This window comes from Solanum dulcamara, chromosome 9 (genome assembly GCF_947179165.1).
Source record: "Solanum dulcamara chromosome 9, daSolDulc1.2, whole genome shotgun sequence".
Taxonomy (NCBI): Eukaryota; Viridiplantae; Streptophyta; class Magnoliopsida; order Solanales; family Solanaceae; genus Solanum; species Solanum dulcamara.
In genome coordinates, this window is record NC_077245.1 from 75,922,769 (window position 1) to 75,928,768 (window position 6,000).

A 6,000-nucleotide genomic window follows, 5' to 3' on the forward strand; every position below is an offset into this window, starting at 1 on the left:
CACTCAAATAGATTATGGCATTATGAGATAAAGTTGGATTTTTTAAAAAAAAAATGCAAGGCATGCTTTGGTACATGTGTTATGCAACCATTGCACAAGATTGGGCGTATTGTTAGGTGCACAGTGTAGGACTATCACACGATATGTCAGTTTTGCAAACCACAATCCACTATAAATGTCAAAAATAAGTATAATATTCATAATTTAGTTTTGTGATTTTATTTTATTTTTTCGCGTTTTGAACTTAGAACCTTTGTTTTGACAGGTTTGGAAGAGGTTTCATTTACATTTAAAAACGTGATTGATATTAATTTTGAGTTTATATTGTGATTTTGCCTTGCAAGTTTGTTGATCTTAACGTTTAAATTGACTCAAAATGAAAAGCTAAGCATATGCTTAAACTCATGGGGTTATAGGTGACATGAGTTTTGTTTCATGTGAGTTTGATTTTGACTTTTTAGTTGACTTCAACATAGATCATGTATTAAATAACTAAACTAGGCAATCATACCATTTGATTATATTAAATATTTGTTTGACTAGATCAATTAAGATGTTTGAATGAATCAAAACTTACTTGTATCAAGGTAAATTAAGGTGTGATCCTCTTTGAGGGAATGTCTTCCAAATTGCCATGTTTAACATATGCTAAGCATATGTAGATACCATAGGGCATGCGCGAAATTATATGTAACTCCTATCTTGTCGTGACGACAACTTCATTTCCGCAACATAAATATATAATATTTTTTTCCTTTTTTTTTTTTTTAAGGGAATAGACCCTACACGAGGCTCCCACCTCTCGTGCGCGGCCAGGGGTTAAGCCGCTCACCCCAAGCTGTATTATACATAAAACAGAAAAATTATAAGGAGGGGGCATAGACCTAACCTCCAATCTTATGGTGGTTCATAAGCCGGCATCCTACTAAGGTCAGCCAACTCATCCCCGATACATGCATACGAAAAGAAAACCTAAAAACTATGCACCTAAAGGAGAGGACTCCTCTCGACACAAAAAAACTAGGAAAGCATAAATAGGGGAGAACACTGTAATAGGGAAAAAATTTCCTTTTCAATTTTATAATAGAGCATCAAGAAAATAATGGCAACATTGTCATTTCACATCTTAGTAGTAATGATAATTTAAGTTTAGATTTTAAATTTAACTATAAGAGCCTAGGGCACAAGCTCTCATCTCTAACGGTCATCTCCTACTTCTCTATCTCACACTGTTCATCTCCGGTCAGTTCTAAATGGCTTCACCGCCGCCGGTGAAGCTCCCGTGGCCACCGAATATAGATCAACAAACATCGCCAGCTAATGACACTCTGAATCTGCAAAAAACTACGGCAATTTCAAGTGAAGCTGGTTCGATTTGTCTCACTACCGAGGAAATAAAAAATTTTCAAAAAATCAATTATCTTCAAAGTCATGGATTGATTCAACTAAAAGGAATTGGAGGAAATGAATCCTCATCAGGACAACATACAGTCCAAATTTCAGAAGAAAAAATTGATATCAGTGTGCACAATGAAGAGGCGCAATCTGAAAGAACAGCCGTAGCACCTTCGTCGGTCCGCCCTCAAATTCGAACCAACTCCGGCGAGATTCGATCCATTGTACCATCTGAGGTTTGTTCGCAAACACCTGAAGCAGCTATAGGAACAACGTTCACCGGAAAAACCATCTCCGGCGAAGAGAGAGTGGTATTTGCCGGAGCTCCGGCGTCCCAAATGGAACAAAAACAATGCCAAGTTGTTCAACATGATGAGGAGCACCACTCAAGCACCAAGCTTCAGTTCGAATCATTACCAGCAGCTTCGAATTTCCAGTCAACCGCTGACAACAATGGTGTCGACAGAACTACGGTAACCCAAATTGATCAAATTGAATGCCAAAATGATCTGTATGTTGAGGTACATCTTCCAGGACCGGAGTGCCATTTCGAATCAACACCAGGAGCTTCGAATTTACCTTCCAACCCTGACAATCATGAAGTCGCCGGAGCTCCGGAGATCCAATGGAGGCACAATTAATGTCAACAGGTAGGCAACAATGTGGAGAGGACTCCCAGCCATACTGAATGCCTCGAATTACAACCAAAAAGCTCAAATTCGAAAAGTCGTCAAGACGACTGTCAAAGTGGGCTTGCCGGAGTTCTACTGAATCAATTGCAGCAACAAACAGACCAAAATGTTCATATTGGTGTTACAATCCCAACAAAATATCCAGGTTATAGTGAAACTTCCCCAAAAAGCTCAAATTCGAAAAGTCGTCAAGACGACCAAAGGAGGAAAGAACACTGTGCTGCAGATGAGGAAGTGAACCTGCCTCAGGACAAGGCTCAACTGCATGGACTTGTCTCTCAAACTACAAATGATGAACATAATCAGGAACATGTGAGAAATAATTCGATTACAGGTGACAAGGCTACAGGAAGTGACCACAGCTTTCAGAATTTCAGACTGTCTGCACAAGGAGCAACAGGTAAGTCTCTTAACTTGACTACTCATAATAATCATGATATTATTCATAACAACTTTGTGCTGCAGCATATAGAATTGGATAATATTCAAGATTGTGGTGAGCTGAACATGGCTAAAGTTGATATAAATGATCAACCACCTAGTACTCAAACAGCTGCTGCTGAGATAACTAAGTTAAAAGGCAAGGGCCAAGTTCAAGAACACCAGGATACTGTCCAACAGCAGTCTCATAACCAAGCCAAACATACTCCATACATTCCCAATAACCAACCTTTGGTAGTTTCCAACAACTTTGAACCTGTGAAAACCAAGGCTGGTAGAATTGATCCCACTAGAACCCAAGTTAATAGAACCAACCTAACTGTCCCTAATTCTATTAATCATGTGATACCTCAAGCCTGGGCTAACATTAGAAACAAGCCGATAGCCACACAAATCCTAACCTGGCCCCTCCTAACCCTGTCATCCCCCACACTTTAGCTACCAAGTTGAGAGCACAGGAGGCTATGAAAGCTGATGATATTGATATTACTCCTCCAAAAATCACAACAAAATAGGGATATCCTGCTGTGGTGTTTACAAAAGAAGACTTCATGGTGAATCTAGCCACTGACTGTAGGTATACACTAATTGGCAAATTCACCAACACCATGCCTAAGATGGAAATCATCAGAAAGGAATTCATCATTCAAACTGAACTTAGAGGAGGAGTGAAACTTACTCACTTTAACTCTAGACACATCTACATAGACTTGGACAATGAATATGACCATTCTACTGTATGGTCCAAAGGGAAAATGCATATCAATGGGCAGCTGATGAGACTTCAATTATGGACTCCCACCTTCAAGCCAGAAGAAGAAACCCCTCTGGTCCCTATTTGGGCTATATTACCTGAGCTACCATGGCATTGTTATAGGCTTAAAGTAGTAACCCCTTTACTATCCCCTATTGGCAAGGTTTTGTTCTTGGACTTGGCCACATACAAAAAAACTAGGGGTAGTGTGGCCAAAGTCAAAATCCAAATTGATCTAACTAAACAAAGACCCCAGCACATCTGGATGGGCTTTGATGAAGATGAAAATGGAGATGGCAGGTGGCAATCCATTCAATATGAGGGAATGCCAGACTACTGTCCTTACTGCAAGCATCAGGGTCACACCTTACAAGTTTGTACTGTTAAAAAAAGAGATGAGGAGAATAAGAAAAAGAATGATCAAGAAGAGGAGGTCAGGAACACAGACAGGATCATCACTGATAAGAGAAAGGCTCTGCAACCTGCTACTGATCAGCACAAGGAAACTCAGCACCAAGAAGACCAACACATTAAGGAACAACAAAACACTAACAAGGCTGAAACTGAAAAAAGAAATCAAGAGCATACAGGGTGGCAAATCCAAAGGAGAAGAGGCAAGAAAGATGGGCAACACCAACAGCATCAAACACAGCAGCAAAAAACACAAGTATACAGGTCAAAAGGGGAAGGTTCAGTACCTCATCAACACAATGGCACCAACAGCAATGATGAAAGAAACCAGCAACAGTCAGGTATGCCTAATAACTCCAAAGTTAATAGTTGTAATGTCCAAACTTGTAATGTTGAATCTAGAGTCTAGACTCAACCCCCCCTTCTCCAAAAAATAGTACATTCCACTTCCCATAATCCCACTCAGCAGGTTGGAACTAGCAGATCTGCAGACAATGAAAAAGATAAAAATATTACTGCCAGAGAAGAACCAAGTTCTGGCTTGAATACTGTTGAAGGCAACAATGTCAAAAGCACAGGTATTGACTTACCAATCCCACACCCCCATGGCTCCCCCAATAATTTAAATGTGTTAAACAATTTTATTGTGCTGGCTGAAGAAGTCTGTGGGGTTGAGGAAGGGGCAAGTCAGGAGAAAATTACTAACATGCAGGAAGGGGATACCAGGGGGAGGGAACCTCTGTTGGTTGACCCTAGGAAAGACTATAAAGCCAATGCAACCACTCATCCAAATACTAGCAGGTCTAGGGTACAAGAACAGCAAATTGATACCCAACAAGAAGATGAGATCAGAAGGAACAAGCCTAATGATACAATACAGGGTAAGGTGGCTAATATTCAGGCCAATAAGGGTCAGAGGCAACAAACTGAGGTACAGGCTGCTGAACCAAATATGGGAAAGGATCAAACTCCTAATATCAGTATAACAAACAATAGTATACATTCTCAGACACTCAACAACAAGGCCACATTATCTCTAAGCAAGAAGAAAAGGGATGTTATTAACAAGAAACTTATCTAGGAGAGACAATCAGAGCAAACAAGTGAGAACTATGTCCTGATACCAGAACAAGCAGTAATCCAGATGCAGTCTGCAGAACAGAGTAAACTTAGTCAGAAAACCATATCAGATGGTTTTGAAGAGGAGTACACAGTTACTGACCATGACACACCTCTGCAAATTTATGATGCATCCAATGAGAGGCAGGAGCTTAGTAAAGAAGACAATACAGAAAACTTATCTGATGAATATAGGGTCACTCATTCTGAAGATGAGGAAGACCCTGACCAATGGGAGGATGAACAACAGGAAAACCAATTAGAGACATTCAGATCTAATATGGCAGCCTTATTGCAGAAGGAAACTCAGCAAGAAAAGAAGAAGAAAGAGCCACCTTCCAAAAGTAAGCAGGAAAGGAAGAGGAGTAAACAAAGCTTAATCAGCAGATCAGATAATGTTGCAGTCAAAAGCAACATCAACACAAGGTCTAAATCCTACAAGTTATGATGATCAACACACTCTGTTGGAATGCAAGGAGTATTGATACTCAAGGAGCCTTAGACAGACTACAAAGGTTGAAAGACTATCACAAGCTCTCTATGATTGCAGTGCTGGAACCTTTCTCCAACAAATCTCAACTCCACTTCTACAGAATTCAGTTAGGTATGGATAATGCCATATCTAATCCCAACAACAAAATATGGCTATTTTGGAACAAAGACTGTGTGTGCAATCTTGTGGATCAGGATGAACAACAGCTTACCTATAAGATCAGACATGCAGCTTGGCCTAAACAATATCTCATTACCTTTGTATATGCCAAATGCAAAGAATACATGAGAAGAGAATTATGGGACAAGATGCTACAATTCTCTGATATGGAAGAACCTTGGTGCACCATTGGAGACTTCAATGTAATTACTCATGTTGAAGAGAAGATGGGGGGCCAACCTTACAACATGAAGAAGAGCCTTGATTTCATTAGTGTCATAGAAGCTTGTGGACTCATTGATCTTGGTTTTCATGGACAACAATTCACATGGTGCAACAAGAGAGATGCAGATGCCAGAATATGGAAGAGACTTGACAGGGCCATGGTCAATGATGCTTGGTTGGAGGTCATGCCTGTGAGCATTCTTAATCACTTGGCCTCTACAGGTTCTGATCATTGCCCTCTCCTGATGGAATGTACTGAAAGACAAAGTCATACTATCATTAGTGATGATCTGTTGAAGCTAGTGCAACAC